Consider the following 25,356-nt stretch of genomic DNA (forward strand, 5'->3'; position numbering starts at 1 on the left):
TTACCCCCCAAATCTTCCATTCTTGAACTGACTGTTCTGTGAGTCTTTTTGGAGGGTGGCAGCAGCAGCAGCAGAAGAAGAAGCAGCAGCAGCAGCTCCACAGCACATATTGGGGCCAGGCACAGGGACATGGGGCATGCTGGCCTCTGTCCAGGGGCAGCAGATCGGGGCTAGGCAGCCCCTCTTCTGGCGGCTCTTGCATGGCACCCAGGCAAGGGGGCAGAGCACTGGCGAGGTACTGGGAGGAGGAAGAGCAGGAGAAAGCGTGGGGGAAATCACCATGTACCCCAGCAGCACTTGGTGGCAGCCTTGTGAGCCCCTTGTGGGCCCTTTGACCCTCCAGGCTGGGGGACATTTGTCCCCCTTGTCCAGTGGACACTACGCCCATGGTCATCTGCAAATTGGATGGATTCAATAAGCATATTGAAGGCTACATGGCCCAGGACAAAGTTGTGTGGCATCCCATTCAAAACCTCCCTCCAGTATGATAAGAAGCCACAAATGAGCACCATTTGAATATGGTTTTCCAACCAGTTGTGAAACCACCTGATGGTATTTTACTAGTTTATAAAATAGAATATCATGCATAACTTCAAATGCTTTGCTGAAATCAAAATAAATTTTGTTCACGGCATTCCAAAAATCCACTAAACCTGTAACAGAGAGAGAGAGAGAGAGAGAGAGAGAGAGAGAGAGAGAGAATAAATAAGATTAGTCGGCAAGATTTTTCCTTGAGAAATCCATGCTGGCATCTACTAATAACTGCATTGTTGTCAAAATTATTACAGAATGCCTTATAATCTTCCCTGGTACCAAGTCAGACACACTCTGTAGTTTCATAAGAACATCATAACATAAGAACAGCCCTGTTGGATCAGGCCCACAGCCTATCTAGTCCAGCATCCTGTTTCTCCAAGTAGCTCACCAGATCCCTCTGGGGAGGCCACAGGCAAAAGCTGAGGGCATGCCCTATCTCCTGCTGTTGCTCCCCTGCAGCTGGTTTCCTGGATCCTTTTTAAAAGACTGAGTCAACATAAACTCACCTCCAGTCTTGTGGCAACTCACCTGTTCTCCAGGATTTCTCAAAACTGATAGATGGCGATTCTGAGAGTGCATCAGCAAATGTTTTAGTCCCCTAGAATAGGAGACTAAAGACAGTGCTATAATTAATTAATTAATTAATTAATTAATTAATTGATTTCTTTTTTTTTTTTACCCAGATGCTCTGGGTACCTGGGCTACCAAGTTCACTCTCTTGGATTTCTTTGCAATTGCACACATTTTTTTTACATATGCTAGTTCCCCACCCATTCTGTTATACCTATTGTTTCTGAACAAGTTATATCCTTCAGTTGCTACATTCAATACTGCGAGTCTCAGTTATACCTAGGAAGTATTTACTTTCCTGTACTATGTTGTCTTGTTTGTTTCCATACTCTGTGCATTAGCATACAGACATCACAAGCCCTAGATGGATATCACAATGATGCTTTAAAATCCTATGCAGTTATTTATACAGAAGTCTCATGTAGTTCAAAAGCTCTCTTAATACTATGCTTGATTCTCTGCAGATCTCAGGAAATTTGGGAGTATGGGCAAATCTTTCATTGTGCCCATACCTGTGCTTTGCTTGGTTCTTGCTAAATTTTGTAAGGACTGCAAAGACTTTGATGCACTCAGGATGAGACAATTGTGCTTTTGCCTAGCCCAAGCAAACCAGGTTTATTAATACAGTATCCAGGTCTGGTTTTTTAAAAAGTCCTCACTTGATCATCCTCCTTCACCTCTGTGCTGAATATACAGCTTCTGTTTTCTTCCTTCCTTCCTTCCTCATTTCCCCCTCTTTTCCATTTAAAATGTGATGTTCCACTCACCAGCCATTACTTTTAAACATCTTCAGTCTCTACAGCTAGGCATGCCGTGTTGGCAGGTGGCGTAGCTGTTAGGCAGCCTTGTGTATCACAAGAGATCTGATGCTATCACATTTCTCCCCCACCCCCGCAACCCCACGCCCGGAAGACTAAAGAGAGGGAACCTTTGTAAGCAGGCGGGAGTGTGATGAAAACAGTTTGTCTCCTGAGCAGCCAGCCATTGTCATTTTACAAATGAAATCACTTTGGAAATTTAGAGAATTAATATCATAATGAAGACGGGAGTACCCATTAGGGTGGTCTAATGTTGCTCTGGAGATACATGATGGATGTCCAGTGGCTGCTAGCCCTTATTTGCAGAGAGTCACCTCTGTAGCTACCATTATTAGGAGGATGTCTGAAGCAGAGAATCAGACACAACCACTGCAAGATGAGATAGTGTTTGACTGGTTTCCAGGGAACTAAAGGATACAGCCTTCGATGTACCTGTCACTGTGGCTTCCAGCCTCTTCCCTCCACCCTTGTCTTCTTTTAGCTGCAGGAACTTTTCCCTCCCAAGATTCACAGCTCTTTTAATGGCACAAAAGTCAGTAACAGGAGCAAATGAACTGTAACCTGGATATAAATGTATATATTTTAAGCATTTGCTGTAAGTGTGGTTTTTAAAGTAGTCTTACAAAACATTGATTATTTGATGTCTTTTGGGGGTAGCTTTTGTTTTTGTTTTGGCTGTTAAATGTCTGGTTTTAAAAGTAAGCTACATGCCGAGGTAACACCCAAAGAAATGGGAAATTGATGCCACACGAAGTGATCCATGCTCAGTGTGGATATACCTATACGAGTGGGCAAAACGGAGACTGCTGTTCCAGGAAGGCAAAGCCTTTTTCCAGGAATTATCTTAATGTGCAATTGAATCATCATTTCTAGCACTTCAGCATCTTTCCCAGAAGTACAGTTTTCCACAGGCAATGATTCTAGTTAAGAGAAAATGTGGCTATCCAGAAAAAGAATGATCACACTTCCCTGCTGGTTCGCAGTTAACAGAAACCTTGTACTGATCAAGAATTAGGAATCAGGCATGATTTCCTACATAACCTATGAAAAAACAGCTCTTGCCTATCTATCCGTGTCTCCTGTTACAATGTTAGGGTGTTCTCTTTTTTAAAAACTGAACTACCCTGTGGTAGCATTGCCTAATTTTAATTTGTGATGCCGATTAATAAAAAAGCAACCTGCTGAGTTCCACCAGTGGCTGGCCTCCTGACTAAATTTACCTGAGGAAGTCCCACTGAAATTAAAAGAACAAGTTAGGCATGACTAAATTGTTCTTTTAATTTAAATGGGATTTCCTTGAGTAAATTTAGCCAGGATGGCAGCCAATAAGGTCGTTCACACAACCAAGGTGGGGAGGGGAGTAGGCAGGAGTGCTCTTACCTTTTCCCCAGAAGATCTTCTATTTTCTATTTTCTTCAGGCTGTGCAGTTCATGTGCCCACATGATATGTGCAGCCATCTGAAGGCCAGCCTCCAGAAATCCCTCAAGGCACTGTGCTAGGGTGTCATTGGGGGATTCCCTGCAAGCTAGACACTCTAGGCGCCTGACTCTGTGGCTGCTCAGGCCGCCTGCATCCTATGTGGACACATGACTGGGGACCAGAGTGGAAGAACGTGCTCACACCCTTCTACTTCAGTAACGGCCCAGGGGGAAATCTTGAGCTACCCAGCAGCGCAGCACCGGGATTGGGATTGATCCTGGTGCTCCACATGAGCAGCCCTACCAGGGTAGGGCTGTGCAAATCTGGGTAGGGCTGCTCTTGTGAACAGCCTCAATGTTTCTAACTCTTCTTTTCTAATCTGTACTTTAAAACGTCATGGTTATTGAAAATAGTTCCCTGTCTTTGCTCTTTCAGATTTGTGTTAAATGACTTCATCCATACTCATTTTAATCTTTTGGGGGGGTTTTGTAATGTGCTTTAGAATATTACACAGAGAAAGCAATGGACTCCGAACAGGTTGTTGATTAGATCAAGTGTAGCTTCATAGCAGAGAAAATATTACTTTGAGTCAAAGGAATACTTATTTTATTTAGCTACTTTATCAATAAAGTCCACTTTTCCTGATGCCTTCCTTCTCTCCTATGTATGATTGGTCTATATAGAGGTTATTCTATGTTCACAGATACCAAACACATACAGAATTTTTTAAAATGGTAATTTAGTTTTATAGCTATTACATAAGAAATGTAGCAACACTGCTACAATAAGTGAATATATAGGAAGTATTTACATTTATATCCCGCTCTTCCTCCAAGAAGCCCAGAGCGGTGTACTACATACTTGAGTTTCTCCTCACAACAACCCTGTGAAGTAGGTTATGCTGAGAGAGAAGTGACTGGCCCAGAGTCACCCAGCAAGTCTCATGGCTGAATGGGGATTTGAACTTGGGTCTCCCCGGTCCTAGTCCAGCACTCTAACCACTACACCACACTGGCTCTCATGAATTGAACCTACTGAAATAGAGGACAATTCAGTGGGACCAATTGGAATAAAGGGAGCTACTAAAATTTGATAAAGTGAAGTTGTTAAATTTAGCAGGGGGAGAACAAATGGCCCAGTTCAGTCCCAGCACAGCATCCCTCCAGTGGTTTTTATTTATTTATTTATTTATTTATTTAATCTATCTATCTATCTATCTATTCTTATACCTCCTGATATGTAAATCTTGTTGCTTGTGTGTACACCTTGTGTTTCTTTTTAGAGTATGAGCCCTTTGAGGACAGGGGACCATTTACGACTCTTTTTCTCCCTTTTTTTTTTTTTTTGCTGAGAAGCATTATATAAATATTCATAAAATAACAACAACACGTCTCCCATTCATTTCAATGGGAGTGGCACAGAGCAAGCACACAGCAGTGCAAGGATGTTCAGAACACCCACATTAGGCTGCTCTGGATGTCAGACAGTATTTCCATCCTAAAGATGGAGAACTTAAAAGCTGAGCATGTGGAACCAGAACTGCATTTGCCTTTCCTTTGGTCTCAGGGTTGTGGCATTTCTTTATTTAGGGAATGAATATCCCATCTTTTCCATCAAAAAAAAGTTCAAGGTGGCTCACAATCATGCACAGAACTAATCAAGCAGACAAGACTTTGGCCTAATTGTGAATTTTCACCTGCTAAGTCACATTAAAAATAGCTAAGTCACATTAATAATTCTTAGAGAGAGAGAGAGTGTGTGTGTGTATGTGCATGCGCCAGCACATACACATGAAAAACACAACTATTGGAAGGAGTAAGGCCATCGTTCTGTGATTCATTCTTTAAGGCCAGTGTGGTGTAGTGGTTAGAGTGTTGGACTAAGACAAGGGAGACCTGAATTCAAACCCCCACTCAGCAATAAAACTCATTGGGTGACTCTGGGCCAGACGCATATATCTCAGCCTAATCTACCTCGCAGGGTTGTTGCGAGGAGAAACATAACCATGTACACTGCTATGGACTCCTTGAAGGATGAGTGGGAAATAAATGGGGAAAGAAAGAAAAAAGGCTATCACCTGATTAAATAAATCACTGATTAATTGAATTAGCTTTAATCAATTATATCTGCATTCATGTATATGAATATATAAATTCATTTATATTAATTTTTAAGCAATAGTTCTGAAGAAAACAAACATACTTTGGTTCACATCCTGGTGGAAGTAGTTTCCTCTCACACAAGGGGGAGGAGTGGTTTTAACTGATTCCCTCTGCTGCAAATAAATGCCCCCTCCCCAAATATATTCCTAAAGTTGGGAGATCTTCAGGGACATCTTTTAGGGGGACATCAAGGGCAGCTGAGAGATGATCAACAAAAATAATCTCTCCCCACTCATGGAAGCAGAAAGTATTTCTGCTAGCACAACATTAGTCAGGATGTGAGCCTTTGTTAGCTGATACACAGATGCAGTCAGCACAACATAACTCCCTGTATCACAGAGTAGAGAAATGCTAGGAATCTACCTCCTACCAATGTTTGCAAGTGTTTATATTAAATCCTCTTTTAAAAATCTGCTTCCTGATAAACTGTTGACACCTTTTCAATCAATGGCGATATTTCTAACAGATGAATCAACTAAGTACTGCATACCCTAAAATGTTACACTCATCCAGAAAAACAAAACAGACCAGAACTGCAAAAATACATTCAAGAAAGGCAAAAAGGTATTTGTTGGCACCTCTAAGCTTTTGCAGTTCAGGAATGCTGCTCCTCAAACTGTTGCAGATGCCCTCTGGTAATAAAGACATTCAGATCTGACTACAGCAAATAAAAGTGATGCAGCCTGCCAGCGTCCAGACCCTGTAAACTCTAAATGTGATATCGGACAGAGAGGAGCTAATGAAAACAATCACATTAAACACAGCTCTTCAGTGTTCGGTACTCAATAAGTGAGCAGCAGGCTCTCTGCGTCTAGCTTACAGAAAACAGGAGGTAGCAGTTTGCAAGGAGCAGCGTTTTAATGTGATTGGACTATAACAGACAATCTATTTACAGCATGCTCTGGGGAGCTTATAAACAAATGTTGAGTAATTTCAGCCAGCAGTAATTACCCTTGCAGCTGACAAGGATAGCATGATACTTTCTCCTTCACCTTCAGCCCAGTCCAGAAGGCACTGTACACAATGGCATTTCTAATTATTTCTGCATTTCTATGGCTAAAGACCGAAGTGTGTTATTAGAGAACATTTCAGAAGCTTTAAAAAAGGAAGAAGAAGAAGAAGTGGGACATTTAAAAGTCATCACTATGACAGCAAATAAAAGACTTACTTTCTAGGAGTTGCACTAGCTGGCAAAGGATTACCTTACCTCTACACAAGGGAGGATGTTGCAAGCACTTTTCACCCTGACTAAGCCATTCTACTCCTCTAAATACTAAAAGGCCTCTAAATACACCAAGCCTAGGATAGAAAGACCACAAGAAGCAAACGTTCCCCCCACGATCTGCATAAAAGTCACTGCAAATGACTGGCAAACAGCACCAACCAAATCGAGCACCAGTTAACAGACACAGGATGCAATGTCAGGGCATACATGATGCAGAGGAAAACCCAGATTTGCCACTGTGTGTAACTAAACAGGGTGCTGCAGCCAATCATTGCTCCCTAATGAGTGGCTGACATCCTAATTACTGCAGTGAATGTCGAACATGAGCTCTGTGCTTGCTGTAAAAGACTTACCCTAGCTGAGTACAGTGCAGCGCACAATGGGAAGGGCCAATTTCAGGGATCCTCTTCAAAGCACCATGTGTCTTGCATAAATATGTCCTGGAGGGCCTCGCAGCCCTCAGGGACATACTTTTGGGTGGCAGAGAAAGGAGAGATGGGGGGCACAAAATCCACCCACCTCTCCTTTAACTGGAACTATTCTGCATAACCCAAAAATATGACCCTGAGGGCTGTGTGACCCTCTGGAATATATTTATGCAAGGCACAGGGCACTTTGAAGAGAAGAAAGGATCCTCAAAATTCACCCTCCCCACTATGCATGGGGAAAGCTTCCACAGTGGGTGCAGAGTTCTTAGTTCTGCATCCACTGAACAAAGGGTTTTTTTGCATTCATACTTTGCATTTTTGGCATCTACTTAGCACATCCTTGGTCCTACTGAAAAGCAAGGGATGCCGTGAAATGCCTATCATTCTAATTCCTATCCACATTTACATGGAAGCAAGTATCACTCATTTCCATATAACCATTTATTTCCAAATAGGGAGTGTGCTTAGGATTGGGTCACATGCCCCATTGATTTCAATGGAATTAAGACTTTCTAAGCAACTATCCTCTCAACCCCTTCTATGTGTGGCATTTATGGTTTTTAGACAACCTTCAGTTATCAGCAGGTCATGCTTGCCAACCACTATGCAATATCAAAACAGCTAAACCAAACAGGAGTTTTTTAAAAGCTGTGATCCCATGAGCCTCCACAAGTTCACTATGACAGATCAGTCATTCCCTGCCAGATAACAAGATCTGAAAACATGCTAGTTTGCAACAATTTGGCATATAGGAGGAAGCAAGACTGATTGTGAACTATGTAAGCTACAAGGTTATACACTCAGGCAGAAGATTTGAGTGGAATGTCTATAACCTATAAAGATCTGGAAACGTACCTTTATTTGACGCAGAGAATCATTTGAACAGCCATAGAATTGAGAGTTGGAAGGGACCTTCTATCTAGACCAATCTCCTGCTCAGTGCAGGAAACTGCTACAGGATCCCTGACAGGTGCCTGCTAAGCTTTTGTTTGAAAATCTCCAGTGAAGGAAATCTACCACTGCATGAGGCAGACCGTTCCATTGTCTAACAATTCATACAGCTAAGAATTTCTTCCTAATGTCTAGTCTAAATCTGATTCCTTGTGATTTCAGTCCATTGGTTGTATTCCTCGCCTCAGGACAGAGAACAAGTCCACTCCTTCTATGTGGCAGCCCTTCAAAAATCTGAAGATAGATATCACACATACCTGCTAGTCTTCTCTTCTTCAGGCTAAACATGCCCAGCTTCTTCAACTTTTCCTCATAGGCAGGGGCGTATCTAGGGTGGGGCAGGAAGGGCATGTGCCCCGGGCGCCACTTGAAGGGGGGCGCCATTCTTAAAAATTAAAAAAAAATTATAAATGGCTGCTGGAAACAAAATGGCCACCATGCATGCTCAAATGGGCTCTGTGAGGCCCTAGGCCATGGCAGGCCTTGCAGAGGCCATTTGAGCATGCGCAGTGGCCATTTTGTTTTCAGTGGCCATTTTTTAAAAAAATTTAAACGGCCACCGCACATACTCAAATGGTCCCTGTGAGGCCCTAGAGGCCAGCAGGGGGAGGGGGGACCTTTGCAGACCCCCTACACATGGCCTTTAGGAAGCCCCCCTGGAGGGGCTGCAGGTAATTTCTTTAAAAAATATATAATATGTCACTGTACACATATTTAGTTGGGCACTAAGTACAGAGAATCAGGGCTTGTGAATACTGACCTGAAGCTTATGAGCTAGGATTGTATTCATTTGCTCTTACTTTGCTTCTTGTGATAAGTGAGTTAAATGTGATTTCTTAATCATATGGCTATTAATGGTCAGTTTGTTTTTGAATCAGTGTGAAATCCTTAGTATTAAGGCCCACTGGGAGTTTCTTGCTCTCTTTCTCTCATTTTAACTGTCTTTCTGAAATTCTAGAATATATTCCAAGCAGCGACACAGTTTAATTATTTTCAGAGTATCTGGGAAAAGTCAAATTCTCCATTGATTTTTAAAACTTATGTAATAGTGATGCTACAATGCATAGCAGAGAATTAGATACTTAGGCACTTCTGTTTAATTTTCCAAGTACACCACAGAGTATTTGGGTATTTCATGAGCCCTAGCATACTGAAATTTGTAGTTTTCCAGCATTTTTTGGTCTGGCTGCGTCCACTGCTAAATAGTTTTTGAAATATTAAAAGATTAATGAGCTTGACTTGTATTTTTCAGCTGATATTATGGTAAAGTTATCTGAAAGATGGGTGTCAGATGTCTGGACAGGGGGCGCAATTTCAGTGCTTGCCCTAGGCGCTATTTTCCCTAGATACGCCTCTGCTCATAGGACTTGGTTTCCAGACCCCTCACCATCTTTGTTGCCTTCATCTGAACTAATCCCAGCCTGAACCCCATCTAGCTTGACCCACTTCACACTGAGCCTTTTCTCACAATCAGTGAGAAAGGGCTACCCGATTTGTGGCGAGGAAGCTTGAAAGTGCCTCCCCACACAAACACACACATATAAACAGGCTGCCTTCCCTGGGTGGGTGGATCACCCACGCAGATGAGCACTGGCTATTACCAGTAGCTCCAAGGGCCGTGGTGCCAGGACATGCCACCCCGCATAGCCTGCCCCCAAGAGCTCCAATGATTCATTGTATGAGTGAGCAGTGCATTGTGGGGATTCCCCCTCCCCTTCCTGAGCCTGCCAGCCATGGCTGCAAGCAGCCGTGGCTGACACAAGGTCACTTGAACTGGGTTGGGAAAGCGCTAAACATTTTGAGGGGAGGCTTCATAGGAGGGTTTGCTGCCGTGGTGCCACTGGGATTGGGTGCGATCCCGGCGGTTCACACACGCATGCAAAAACGGGCTGGGAACCCTTAGCCTGGTTTTGCATGTGCTTGTGAATAGCTTCACTTTCCTTTACTGCTTGTGTGTGATTAGCGCGCAGGGCATGCTGGAGAGACCCCCGGAGCTGGGAGGCGGCTTTTCGCCCCCCCTCCCGGAGTCTACTTGTGAGTAGCCGCGGCGTTCCTCAAACCTGGTTTTAGGGGAGGGGTACTTAGGTGGGTTATCCGCCTGGGAGCCACCGGGCTCGCCTGCAAGCCCGGTGGCCCCACAACCAGACAATATTGGGCTAGGCTTCTAGCCCAATTTTGCCTGATTGTGGGAACAGCCCCATAGTCTCTTGCTTGCTATCACTAAAAAGGCATTGTTTATTCCATTTATTAATGTTATTATTTATTAATTTTTGATTCTAGCCTTCCTCCAAAGAGCTCAGGATGGCAAACATGCCCTTCCCCTCTGTTAAATCCTTGCAAAAACCCTGAGCATACTGTATGAATAACTGTACCTGTGTACACTGTACACAAATTGTATGTGAGATAGGGCTCGCGTGTTCAGCAAACCTGTGTACTGAAGTTTGCCATATGCCTCACAAATGCTGGACAGATAGAGGAATTTGTGGTGATCATTTCATAACACCCCAGATCTCACTACAGGGAAGGAGGGATTTCTATCTCATGCATCTATAACTTCAGATAAAGCTTGATTGATTGACTGAATTTCTATACCACCTAATATAGAAATCTCTAGACAGTGAAATCACTAGGCTTTAGTGTTTAGTTTATTACATTGTTGCATGGAACTACCCCCTGTTATCCTCACAACCATCTTGTGAGGTAGTTTATGTGGAGAGGAAGTGACTTTTCTAAGGTGATACAGTGAGTTTCACAGCTGCTTCTCCATAGTCCTTCCTATCCACCACACCACTTAATGCATAGATACACCATCCTTTTTCCATTCTTCTTATCCTCCAGAGACTGAACAGTAAGTAAAAAATCAGCCAGCACCAGACATATTACAGAGGCAGACCTAAGAACATGTCCCACTTATTTTGAACATCTTCAGACAACAATTAAAATTATCCTTTTAGGCATCTAATAAATTAAGCATTACAATTCCCTCACAAGTGTACAACAAGAGAAATTTTGTTTCGCATTGTAGTGCGTTCAGATATGTGCCAAACTGCCCAAAAGTAATTGGGAAATTCATTGAACTGTGATGTGCGCTGGTTCGCAAACACCATGGACAGTTTGGCGTTCACTGAGCTTTCATCCGCCTCAGTAAATTCAGTTCAGATTTATGCTATAGGAAGTGACAGCGGATATCTAATCCCCAAAAGTGTATTATTTACATTTTTTGATACGTTACATTGCATTACGTCCTGTCATGTCGCATCTCATCACAAACTGATATAATATTGCATAACATGAAGTGACATGATGACAGACATCAGAACGATATATCAGAAATCCTATAGCTGGTAACTGCTGCGCCTCTCAATGATTTCTAGGATGATTGAGTAGCTAAGAGTACTAGCTGGATTATCTTTTACTACAAGGAGCCCTTCTAGTAGCGGCAAAACCATCCCTTCCCTTGCTTTTGCAGTTCTGCAATTCTTAAGAAGCATTTTGCAATCTTTAAAAGGGCTTGTGAGGATAGATATGGCTACAGCATGTATATTCAATGACAATTCGAAAGGACGACGGTGGCTGCAAATTAGCCGGACATAAAGGAAGCCATGGAAATGTATTGCAAACTTTAACAATGCACTAGAGCTGTTGATTGTTCGCACCCCTGCTAGCCACTCATTGCTAAGATAACAGTTGGTGGAGGAAGAGAACATCAATTTGTCCTTGTTCTTGAGACTGGCAGGTGTCACTTTGCTCCATGTGCGACGTGAGTGACAGATATTTTGCAGCTGATGAAATAAGAATGCAGAAATTCAAGAGTGCCTCTGGGATTTCACTGGTCATTTGTGGCCAGCGCAAGGGCAGGGCACACTGCTTTGCTAATGCAGAGCTGGCTGTTGTTGCTACCTTTGGATTCAGCGACAGTTTTACTCCTCTTAAAAATAACAATATTTTTACTACAAAGCTTTTGGGATTTTTGGACAGTGGTGCATAAGATTGATTTGGCGTCACTGCTGTCTGTCTCCTAAACTGTCTTAATTGCTTTCCTTGAGCCATATAAATTGGATGAAAAATTACTTGACTGCTCATAAGAAATGAGCAGTGTTTATATAAAATTGATCGCAAATATATGAAAGGTATCCAGATTATATTTAGAGGCATTGTCAGTATCAAATAGATTATTTTCCTTGCAATGCATAAAGTCACTAAAATGCTTTCTGTGTGGAAAGCAATCTTTACCCACACACCACACACACAGACACACTAGGAAAAATACTGTAATATTCAGGAACTGATGCTGATATTTGTTTTCTTGTTAATTTCATCTGTTTATATTTTTTCCACTGTCTCTCTCCTTCATGATGTGGAAGTGGCTGACATATCTGTACAGTAGTAAGAAAATTAATATTTTCAATAATAAACTTAATTTAAAAAGGAGAAAGACAATCTACTTGGGAAAGCATATAAATGCATTGATCTTTGTCTGATTGAAAACTACTTTAGTACCCAGGCTGGGACTAAGGGGAAAGAAAGAGAAATTTAGGATTTCCCAGCCCCCTTACTTTGCTGCATGTCTAACTAATAAAAAGAGAAATTGGGGCTAAATAGGACTATATTTTTACATAAAAAGAGCAAATTCCTACTACAGTACTCTGTGTGAGTTTGAAGAACTGTGTGATCCATGAAGCATGCCTTCAAATATATAAATCTAAGAAAAATGCTTTTTTAAAATGGCATGGATCTTATGGTTAAAAAAAAATGCAACCACAAACTTCTACAGTGTGTTTAATTATGATGCACATGTTAACATGTTGGTCTCTCTAACATTTTATTACTCAGTTTTTCACACAAAGTCAAATAATTTATATTTGCATATATACAGCTAATAATATACATTTGAATATTTTATAGATACATTTATTTCTTACAAAGGCAATATTTGCTGTAGGAGCAGATGTATATTGTTCAGTACAGATTAATTTATGAAACCCTAATCATACCAATATAAATATATATTTTTAAAAAAACTAGCAACGTTTACAATCTGAGGGCATGAACCAGCCAAAGACAAGCTTTTTAAAAAATTTCCCATTAATTTCATATAAGATCATTAAGCAGGTGTTTAAATCTCTGCTATTGAAGTGAATGGGACTGAAAAGTAGTTTTTTCTGGTGCCACATGTATATGCATCAAACTATCAGCTTCAATTTCTATTAGTTTTTCCCTTTTTATTTTTAAAGACTGATATGTAACAATTTCACTTTGAAAAAAGTTTATTGCCTTATGTTATGGAAAAATATGTAATTTCATAGTGAACTTTTCACAGAAACAGTTGACATTAACAATCTTTGTAGAGAAATAAATGAGATGAAGATGTTGATAGAGCCTACGAATGTGAGAACATTTTAATGTCATTTGCCAAATGTTAATTTATCATCGGTATATTGAAACAGCTTATGCTAAATGCATCAGAACATAAATAAGTAGTGCTGAGTAGCATATGATAGGAAATTATTAGAGTAATCTGTTATAAGGATTGCAGTAAGGATGGCTAATTGAATCGAATGTTTCCCCTCAAAAATTCACTAATGCTGCAGCGCCATCACAAAAAGCAACAATTCCTCTTCTCTCCAGCCAAAGGCAAAAAATATACTGTCATCTTCTCCCCACCACCACCCGCCGTTCCTGGCACTGTTGCTTTAATTGAACTGCATTCTTTGCAATCAAAGGTGATTAGCGGTGTAACTTTTTCAGTGAAAACATCCTACTTTTCTATAAACTTCCCACTATAAATACTCCCCACCTAATCACTTTTAAGATCCCAGGAGAGAACAAAAACATCCACCACCCTCCCTATCCCCTCTATTCTCCCCCCTCCCCCCAAGAAATCTCTTCTAAACGTTTTAAACTACAATTGCCTGGCTTCTCCCCCCATATAAGGGGGAGATGCAATAGAAATGAAAACCATCGCACATGGCATCATTTGCCATATTGCTTCCCCATGAAGCTTAACACAGACAGCAATTCAAAGTGATAAGGATCTGCCCTGTAACTACCCACATTTGATATCATTATGTACTAAGGCATTACCCCAGTATCTTTGATTATTACTGAGTGACTCAGATGAAACCCAAGTGTACTTGCACTAGCCTGCCTGACAGAGAGGTGTCTGAGCAATAGCAAGACTTCTGTAATTAATCGTGAGCAAAAAAAGAAAGGAGTGGGGTGCATGGGGGGGGGTTGCTTTTTGCAGCCTGGTAGAACTTCTCCCAGAAGGCTGAACCCACGGTCAGGAGACGTTAGGCAACATTAACTGCCTGTACATTTCTGCATGGCTCTGGAGGAAGCTGCCAGGCACCAGGGCTCTGGTGCTGGGAAGCTTGGGACACGAGACATCCGCCGTCTACCTTTCATCTTAGCTGAGATTTGGAGAGGGTTCAGGCCACAGAGGCTCCTTAATTCTCACTAATTCATTTGCTTTCCTGATTCACTTGGCTGGGGATCACCGGCGAATGATAATGAACCTGTAAGGGGAGCGCTTAGTCTCCTGCCTTTGAATGTGCTCGGCATGGATTGAGGGCTTTCTGTGAATCTTGCAAGAGGAAAAGAATCTTATTAGCACTGATTGCTAGTCATGAGGTTGCCTTGGGGGGGGGGGATGGCTCTTGTGTTTTTTAACCCTTGCTTGCTAATGGCGACGTGTGGACCACCGCGCATGGGGTTCTGCTGTGTACATACAGTATGCGGCACTGCTCGAAACATTGCCCGGTTTTTTATTTTATCATTGGAGATAATCAAAACAATATATTCTGCTTTCTGTATATCATTAACGCCAGCTAGGAGCACTTCATGATTCCTCCCCCTCTTCCCCCCCCACCCCATGATTATATTCTGCACGTTTATAACTAGCCATGCCTTTATCTGGCCACCCCCAGCTAAACATCCACTTTGCATAAATGTATGCTCTCTTGAATAAAGGGTCTAATTTTCTTTTGGCCTCTTCTGTTAACTGTTTAAGGAGAGAACACGCGGAACAGCCGTCGCATCTGCAGCATAGAAAACAAGGATCACTTCGCAGTTTACAGGTCTGAAGCAGCTCCAGTTGTATTTGGAGCACTGACAAAAATGCCAATAGAGAAACAGAGGAAAAAGTGACCTGTCACAGATAAAGCCATGAGATGGCATTTATTTGTCTCTGCCTGTCGAAGGAATTTTGGCTCTCAGATGGATCTCGTCTATGTGCTGACAAACTGACAAATTTCTTGAAAAAAACCAGGGGATATTTGGGGAGTGGGCGTTAATTCACCTATTTGGTTTTTTGTTTCCTTCTTGTTTCACCCATATAATGATCTGATGGGAGACTGTGTGAAACAGGATGCTGGTCTAGATAGGCCATGGGCCTGATCCAGCAGGGCTGTTCTTATATTCTTGGGAGATCAGAAGAAGAAAACAGTGCCCAGGATGGCTAAATGGGTTTAGAAGGACTAAGATTCACATAACTCTATCTAGTCTGGAAAACTTTGGAACTATTGCTGGATTTCAAGAATAATATTTATGCTTATGATGAAGCTTTCAGTTGAAAGAACACTGAGGGCCATTCCACACATTACACGGCAGTAAACCCAGGTCTGCCACCAGGTTCACACTTGGCAAGAAACCATACCCAGTCCTGGTTCTGAGATGTACCAGCAAAACTCCATGTGTTTGCAGATCCATTTCTTATCCACACTTTACATTTGTACAGTTAAAAGAGCTTAGCTATATGTCTAAAAGCATAATATGAAGAGGCCCTTGGCATTTAAGAATACTAAGAGAAATTTTAGTAATTATGCCTGAATAACGTAGGCTGTGGCCTACTTATGTCTCATGGAAACTAATGGGATTTGCAGCAGTGTGGTCAACCTTTGCCTGTATCCCTGTTCAGACAGTACTCTGTATGTGCATACAGGGGTCTGTACACATGTAAATGTGTTTGTGTGAATGACTGTACATGTGTTCATTTTAAAAGTGAACCTGGGCAAAGGTTCCCAGTTGCAATACCAGCTTCAGGATAGCTTTGTGGGCTTCTCAGAAGCATCTGGTGGGCCACTGCAGGAAGCAGGATACTAGACTCAAGAGGCTTTGAGCCTGGTCCAGCAAAGTTCTTCTTATGTTCCTTCATAAGCAGGGGATACTATACATATGTTGACATAATGTTTGAATGACTGTGCATACAGATCTTTATGTGCATACATTGTAGACAGACTGTGGTTGTGCTGAAAGTAATTTATGAACATAAATTAAGGTGGTTAGTGTCACAATGCTTGCACTGGTGATGAGCTCATAGATCAGTCTCTGATCTAGGTATCCATGTAAATGTTCTATTCTCATTGTGAAGGAACAGATGCATTTGCTATATATTGAGGCGATTCTCATACTCGCTCTGGGCAGGCGGGGAGAGCACGGGGGAAAGGCTGCTTTCAACTTAGCTTCCCTCCAGATGATCAAGCAGGTCATCTTCGGTGCACCTCCTGCACGCCCACGTGGGCAGCCCAGCTCGGAGCTGCATGGAGCAGGGTGGAGGGATCCAGGGAACTTGTTGTTCTGGCCTCCGGGTATCCCACAATGCAATGCGCAGCAAGCATGTTGCATTGGGGATTCCCCCATCAGGCAGGCACTCTATGCACCCATCTCTGTGTCTCCTCAGGCTGAATTCATGATGCCTGGTAACCGGATTAAGAATGTGAGTGCACCCTTAACATTGGCTAACGGCCAGGTTAGTTACAAGGGTTAGGCAGGAGGGCAAGCATCCTGCCACTTCTCACAACCAGTCGAACCCAGGGTTTCAGAGCGCCTTTCCCAGCCCTACCTGGAGATGGCAGGGGTTGGACCCCAAACCTGTTGCATGCAGAGCAGGGGCTGTATTCCTCAGAAATGCAGTCCTGTCTCCCAAGAGGGATGCCTATAACAGCACATCACAATCAGATGTGCTAACAAAAGTTCAACACAAAGCTGAGAGGTGAGAGGACAGGTTCAGAGAAAAGTAAAAGAGAACACACACACACACACACACACAGCACCCAGGCTGGTCCAGAACATAACAGATACACAAAGGCTGTTACTCTCAAGAAGCCACAAATGGTTGCTATATCCCCCCAACTCACAAAAGCTCTGTGTCTTTAACCCCTGCATAAGGCAGAAATTCAGTGATAATCTTTCCCATTCTGTAAAAAAGAGGGAGCCGCACCTATTGGATTACTGCCTGTTATGCAGCTGTTTAAAACCAGAGAAACTCTGTCAGTGAAAAAGGGGGCAGCCCTAGGCTGTTACTGGTTTGGATCTTGATTTTACATTGTGCATAGTTTATGTTAAAAGATCAGTTGCTCCACATGGAATTCTACAGCTGAAAGAGTTCCTCTGTGAAATTAACAGCTGGAAACAGAGCACCAATCTGAGATAAAAGCAATATCATATTTTATTTTACTTTGTTATTTTTGCGGGTGAACCACTGCCTTGTGTGCCCAGTACGAACGGTTATTAAGCTGACAAAATGAAAGAGAAGGGAAATATCTTATTCTAACACTCTGGAATTCTCATCAGCCAGACACATGATCCGGTTGCTTCACGAAAGCCAGAGGGATAGTCTTGTTAGTCTGCTCCAGCAAAAACAACAAACAAACAAAAAAAACAGCAAAAGAAATCTTTCTTGTGAAACCTTAAAGACTTTTTGTGGGATATGTTTTCAAGGGTTCAGTCAGGCACTAGTCATTACTGTATACCACAGTCAGTGCAGGGCCAAACTAGATATAGAGGCTATTCTCATAACCGGAAATGGGGCGGCCAGGGGGCGGGGGGGGGGGGAGGCTGGGCAAACCTTACCTTTCCTCCAGACGAGCACCCCACATTGGTGGGTAGAGCGGGCCACACTCCCAACAATCCATGCTGCTCCAGCTGTGTGGATCTCCAGAGGCCAGGATACGTTATCCTGGCCTCCACGTATCCCACAATGCACCACGCAATGAGCGTGCTGCATTGGGGGCTACCCCCATGAGACAGGCATTTCTGTGTGCGCTCGGGCAACACAGAGATAAGCAGCCAGAGTGCACGCACAATCCCGGCAGCTAGGTTAAGGGTGCGCTTGTGCCCTTAACCCTGGCTAGAAGATCACAGCACTTCACACAGATCACAGCACTTCACACACACAGTCTAACCCTGGCTAGGCTGTCCTAGCCTGGGTTAGGCTGCACAGGAGAGCAGCCATATAAAGTTAAATGTTTGATTCTCATTTCCACTTAATTTATCTAGGATAGGGCTTATTTTCACTTTTAGGTAGCAGCTAAGTAGGGGCCCAGTGAAGACTGGGACTACAGCATGGAGGTAGAAGGTGTTTAATTCCATATCATTTAAAAAAAAAACAAAAAACCCCAAAAACCCACAACCCTCCTCTAACTGCTATGGGGCTGTGCAGATGGCAAATTGTACCTTCAACTGCCCAAAGCAATTGGGTGAAATAATTTTTAATCATTCCTTGAAGCAGTTTTCCCTTCAGAGGGAAACTTACAGGTAAAGGTAAAGTGTGCTGTCGAGTCAGTGTCGACTCCTGGCGGTCACAGAGCCCTGTGGTTGTCTTTGGCAGAATACAGGAGGGGTTTACCATCGCCATCTCCCGCGCAGTATGAGACGGTGCCTTTCAACATCTTCCTATATCACCCATATGATATTTGTAATTGTACCACTGCAAAACAAATAGGAACTGGAGCATGCAATAACCAGAATGACATGAGGGAAAGGGTTAATCTCACACCCCACACCACAAACTGATTTAGACCCCTTGCTTGGCTGCTACTAATGTTTCAAGAAAACCCACAACAGGCCCCCATCATGGCTCTCCCAGGTCACATGTGAAGCCACCTGGCCCACATAGGAAGTACAGGCCCACATCCAATCCAACTGTCATGTTCTTTTTGCATCTTTAAGGCTTGACCTTCAGTATTAAAGATAAATATTTTCTAACCCTTGAGTAAAACGAAACACACAAACATAGGAGTCTTGCAAATCAATCTCCATAAGTTTTTTTGCCGACATAACTTCCCCCTCGCCCACCTATGTTTTGATGGTCTGAAAGAGATTGGGGGGAAAGAAAAGAGTAAACTGTTTTTCATGTATAGAGGCTTCCTCACCTTCCTATTAAAATGTGTATAATACATTTTAAGGATGTATTTACTTACTTAAAATGAATACCCCACCTTTCCTCAATGGAACACAAGGCAGCATTCGTAAGGCTTACAGCTAGTACAGGCCCAGACCAAACTCAGGCCTGGTGTGGTGGTGAGGTCGTAGAATGGAATGTAGCACTTTAGATGGCAGGTGGGAGATTTTGTTTTGTTTTATGCTTCCCTTAATTAGAAACTCCCTGCAACAAGAAAACCAGCATAAGAGGCAAGGGCTAAACTAGAACCTTTAGCAAATGATGCACTATTTTCTACTGGCAAGGAGGGGGGGGGTTATCAGGAAGCATCCAAAGTGGTATTCTCTGCCTGCAGTCCTTCTCATTCGGCTGCATGGTTAGACACTGCCTAGGTGGCTTCTGCAAGCTGCTGGCAGCTTCGTGCGGCTTCCCAATATTCCCTAAGATAGACAACCAAGCAGCTGGCTATTTTCAAAGCTGAATGAAAGAATTTTAGAAATATCGACATGCATTTTGTATTCAACTCTTTTGTCATTACAAAGGTCTGGGGTGGGGTGTGGGTGGGTGGGGGAACGGACTGGCTTTATGATCTAGGTGCAACCATTATTTGACTGTGCTCCACCATCAGCATCACACTGAATTGCATGTTGCATGTTTATACTAACAGGGGTGACTGGTTTCAGATCTCTTTTCATTATAGGACTCATTCTTCCTCCTCCTCCTCCTCCACTACCACCACATTGCCAGGATATTCTAGTATATCCATCATTATCTAACTGCCAACTGTTTCCAGAGGTTCGGCTGCTTTAAGCTCATTATTTCCTCTGTCTAGCCACTGTACAGAGAATCCTTTTGCAACATGCAGCAAGTCAGCATGATATGTATGTGCAGATGAATGGTGGGGGGCTGGCTTTCCCATTCTTCTTGTACTGCAAGATCTATCTCTCCCTCCAAACCAACACCAACCCACACACCCCACCAAAAAACAAAAACCCCTACTGCAGCATATAATGAGCAGCAAATATATGCAATTCGAAAAACAATTTTTATTAAGGTTACTATAATAAGTAACTGAAAACCTTCCTTTCGTAGATCAGCTCTTGAGGGCAAGAATAAATCTGGCTTGTTGCTGGTTTGTTTGAGGTAGTTGTTGTGATTTCCATTAATCCAAATCAAAGGCAGAGAGGGGGGGAAAGCTCTGTTGGGAGGGAAGGGTGAGGAATTTCTCTTTCCCCACCACCCCCATTTACCTCTTCACGTTTAGTTTAACCAACAGTGTGATGGGACTGAGGCAAAGCCCCTGGGTGGTTCAAGCAACTGATAATGCAATCTCAGATCTTTCATTTCCAAACGACTGATTGAACTCCAGCACATACAAGCAAGCACCCCAGTTCTGAATAACGGTGTACAATAGGGACTTAGAAAATAACCTACCTAGTGAGAATATTTGATCTCAGGAGTTCACAGCCCTGAAACAAAAAGCTGGACATGCCCATTCTAATTATCTCTCATACAGCTTGAAAAATATTACATATACAGAATTTTGTGCACCCCTTCTAACTTATCCCATTTTACAGCTGGTGATCATGGAGGCTAAAAGAGAAGGGATTTTCCCAAAGAAGTGAATACATCAAGAAGTTCCTTCCTTGAAATTGTATTTGTAGTAATGAAAGTCATTATATGCATAGTGTGATTATTGCCCTCACAGTGTTGTGCAACAGGGCAGTTGTGCAATGACTTAAAATGACAAACTGCATTTGTGCAGTTGCACAGTTCTATCACCACTGGAAACACTCTGCAGTGTAGAATGTCAGCCATTACTATTATCATCCTACTGATCTTTATCGCACTGAAGTGTGGGATAAAGGTGTTTACTAGAAGTGTGGCATTTGTTTGGGGATGAATAAGAAACTAAACTGAATCAGGCCCGTTCTGTTTAATCTCCATTTGTACTGAAATTAATGCCTATTGAGAATGAATGATCCAAATCCATCCACAATTCACAACTCCGCCTGTTCCCTGAGGAGAATGACCTGGAAACAGTGATACACCGGCTGGTAACCTCCAGGTTGGACAACTGCAATGCTGCCTTTGTACGTAGTTCAGAAATTTAAGTTAGTTCAAATTGCGGCAGCCAGATTGGTCTCTGGGGTATCCTGGAGAGACAACATAATGCCTGTTCTTAAACGGTTGCACTGGCTACCGTTACGTTTCTGGGCAAAGTACAAAGTGCTGCTTATTACCTCTAAAGCCCTGAATGGCTTAGGCCTGGGTTACCTGAGAGAGCGCCTTTCTCTACAAGATCGCCACTGGTCCTTAAGATCATGATGAGGGGTCTATTTTTGGGTACCACTGGTTTATCTTGTGGCAACCTGGGATCGAGCCTTCTCGGGTGTCGCCCCTGGGTTGTGGAACACGCTCACCATGGATATAGGATTATCTTCCTTGAAGGCATTCAGGAGAGCCTTAAAGACCCATCTTTTTAGCCTGTCTTTTAATGATATCTAGTTTTAATTTTAATCTGCTTTTAACTTTTTATTTTATTTTAAGTATGTGTTTTTGGTTTTAATGTAAACCGCCCTGAACCACTTTAGGAAAGGCAGTATATAAATTGAATGAATGAATGAATGCATGCATGCATGCATACATACTTACATACATACGCACACAATGGTATATGAGCCCTTTGGTTCATGCATTAGCCTATTTGTTTTTATAATGAAGAGTTCAGGGGGTTACCTTGAAGAGGTAACCCCTCTGAATGGTGGGCTTATATTTAAAAACTGCATTTAAACTGTTAAGGAGGTTTCAGAGTTTTTCTCAACCTTCATGCAATCATAATCTCTCTCCCCCCCCGCCCCCAGATCATAAGAACTCCCCTGCCTCTGGATCAGGCCCAAGGCCTATCTAGTCCAGCGTCCTGTTTCACACAGTGGCCTACCAGATGCCTCTGAGACGTCCACAGGCAAGAGGTGAGGGCATGCCCTCTCTCCTGCTGTTGCTCCCCTACAAATGGTATTTGGAGGCATCTTGCCTTTGAGGCTGGAGGTGGCCTATAGTCACCAACTAGTAGCCATGGATAGACCTGTCCTCCATGAATTTGTTCAAGGCCCTTCTAAAACCATCCAAAGTAGTGGTCATCACCACCTCACATGGTAGAGAATTCCATAGATTAATTATGTGCTGTGTGAAAAAGTACTTCCTTTTATCGGTCCTAAATTTCCTGGCTTTCAATTTCATGGGATAACTCCTGGTTCTATCGTTGTGAGAGAGGGAGAAAACTTTCTGTCTATCATCTCTCCCCATAGTCACCTGTTTTCCAAACTAAAAAGCCCCAGAAGCTGTAGCCTTGCCTCCTAAGGAAGGTACTCCAGGCCCCTGCACATCCTGGTTGCCCTTTTCTGCACCTTTTGCACTTCTACAATGTCCTTCGTAAGATTCAGTGACCAGAACTGTAAGTAGTAGTCCAAATTTGACTGCACCATTGATTTGTAAAATGGATTATAATTTTTTTTTTCATTTTTAATCCCTTTCCTAATGATCCCTAGCATGGAATTTGCCTTTTTTGCAGCTGACACACACTGATTCAACACTTTCAAACAGCTATCCACCATGACCCCAAGATCTCTCTCCTGGTCAGTCACTGACAGCTCAGAAGCCATCAGTGTATATGTGAAATGGGGGGTTGCCCCGCCCCAATATTCATCTGGCTGGCATCTGGCCCTGGCGATTTGTTAATTTTTAGTTTTTCAAGACAGTTTAGAACATCATCTCTCGTCTCCTCAAATTGGCCTAGTTCTTCAGCCTCCAAGTCTGAGAAGCATAGTTCCAAAGTGGTTATATGGTAAGTATCTGTTAGAGGTTGTTGATTTTTACCCACAACAGGTAAAACAGCAGAGCACTAAGGAATGAGCACACACTCCAGTTACAGAGTAGGTAGTAGAGGATGGTTTGGATATTGCAGCTATTCAGAGAAAACACATGGAGATCCTTGTATGACTAAACACTAAATATTTATTGGATAAATACACTTAGACAGGAAAGATCTATATCTAATCTAAAGAACTACATAATGGATAGGTAAGGAAAGAGAGAGAGAGATGTTTCCATTTGCTCTCTAGGAAGAAAGGAAGGATTGTGACTCAGCACAGGAAGTGCTGCAGAGTCAGTTCAGGGGTCATAGAGTAGGGACAGATAGGGAGACCCTGACTCACTGTCTCTACTCCCAAAGCCCCTAGTGGTCATTAGGACAGTTGGTGCAAAAGGTTGATGCACTGGAAGTTCTCCAACAGTATCCTCCACCGTGAAGACAGATGAAGGAGTTCATTCAGCTTCTCTGCAGTCTCCTTATCCTCGCTAATAATCCCTTTCACATATTATCTAAGGGTCCAACCATGTCATAGGAAGCTGCCATATACTGAGTCAGACCATAGGCAGGCCCATCAAGCTCAGTATTGTCTACACAGACTGGCAGCGGCTTCTCCAAGGTTTCAGGCAGGAATCTCTCTCAGCCATATCTTGGAAATGCCAGGGAGGGAAATTGGAACCTTCTGCTATTCCCAGAACGCCTCCATTCCCTGAGGGGAATATCTTGCAGTGCTCACACGTCAAGTCTCCCATTCAGATGCAACCAGGGTGGACCCTGCTTAGCTAAGGGGACAATTCATGCTTGCTACCACAAAACCAGCTCTCCTTACCTGGCAGTTTTTCTGCTTCTGATATATTTAAAGAGGTTTTTATTATTCCATTTGACACTTGTAGCTATATGCTCCTCAAATTATCTCTCTTATTGTCTCTTTGCATTTCTTTTGCCAGAGTTTATGTACCTTTCTGTTCTCTTAATTCAGGCAGGACTTCCATTTTCTGAAAGAAGTCTTCTTCCCCTTTATAGCTTCCTTGACTCTACCTGTTAGTCATGCTGGCATTAGGAGTGTGCACAAACCCAAAAACACAGTTTGGTTCGAATTCGAATCAATTCACACCAAACTGTGTTCCCTTGAACTGGTTCAGTCGAACTGGCCAGCTGGTCCATTCCATTCAAATGAACCAGTTTGGTGGTTTGGGCTTGCAATACTTGTAAAGGGGAATCCAGTGAGGATTCGCCTTTACAAATAAAGGGATGGGGGAATCCACAAAAGGGCGATGGGAGCGTTGAGAAAGGTTATTTACTTCCCGCCACTTTGCTGCTCCCACAGCTTGCTGCCCCCAGGACAGCAAATTGCTTCCAGAATAGCCATTTAAACAGGCCACCCATGTGGCAGCGGCACAGTTACGGCCTCTGCTGATGCACGGAGGCCATTTGCATGGTCTCCGCACATGTGCGCCACTATGAGCCAAATCGCCAGATCAGTGCAAACAAGTTGGACATCAAACGGTTCATGTACACCCCAGCACACCCTTTAGTACTTTTCCTCCTTCGTGGTATACATTCCAAATGAGCTTCTATTACTGGGGTTTCAAATAAGTTCTATGCTTTCTGGAGTGATTTGTCCCTCCTGACTTTCCCTTTCAGTTTCCTTTTTACCAGTCCCCTCATTTTTGAGAATGTTCCTCTTCTGAAGTCCAACACATCTGTATTGGACTTCCTTGACAGTGCTTCACTCACATACAGGTATAAGCTGAATTAGATCACACTATGGTCACTATTCCCCAATGATTCTACAACTCTAACATCTCACACCAGGTTCTAGGCAACACCAAGGATTAAATCCAAATCACCTGATCTCCGGTTGGTTCCATGACCAACTGTTCTAAGGCAGTCATTTGGTATGTCTAGAAATTTGGCCTCTCTGTCAATACCCACATGTGAATTTGCCCAGTCTATGTAAGGGTAATTTTATTCACCCATTAGTACCACTGTGTCTCTCTTTGACACCCCTCTGATTTGCTTCTCCTACTCCAGGTCACTTTCAGCATTTTGATCCGGAGAGCAAACTCTTGTTCACAAAGCTCCCTTGGTCCAAGCCTTGTCTTCTCAAAAGCTGCTTCCAAACTGAGCCACCTCACAAATATGGCCCCTCTCACAAGCTGTGTGATTCACCTGCAGCTGATCCCCACCCACTGTCTCTCTAGGCACAACTGAAA

At 42.9% G+C, this 25,356-nt stretch overlaps 1 long non-coding RNA gene across 2 annotated transcripts in view; it reads right to left on the reverse strand.

Moving 5' to 3' along the window:
• Positions 1-8: 8 nt before the first annotated feature.
• LOC128340868 (uncharacterized) overlaps positions 9-25,356 on the reverse strand; it is a 55,662-nt gene continuing 30,314 nt past the window's right edge. The window contains exons 2-4 of one of the 2 annotated variants that reach the window (XR_008314043.1): positions 19,313-19,497; positions 8,369-8,496; positions 9-2,486 (exon numbers count right to left, since the gene is read on the reverse strand). This is a non-coding gene — a long non-coding RNA (uncharacterized LOC128340868). Of the gene's footprint in view, positions 2,487-8,368; positions 8,497-17,963; positions 18,142-19,312; positions 19,498-25,356 lie in introns of those variants that run through there. The other variant, XR_008314042.1, reaches the window with a different exon arrangement.

This window comes from Hemicordylus capensis, chromosome 1, assembly GCF_027244095.1.
Source record: "Hemicordylus capensis ecotype Gifberg chromosome 1, rHemCap1.1.pri, whole genome shotgun sequence".
Classification (NCBI taxonomy): Eukaryota; Metazoa; Chordata; class Lepidosauria; order Squamata; family Cordylidae; genus Hemicordylus; species Hemicordylus capensis.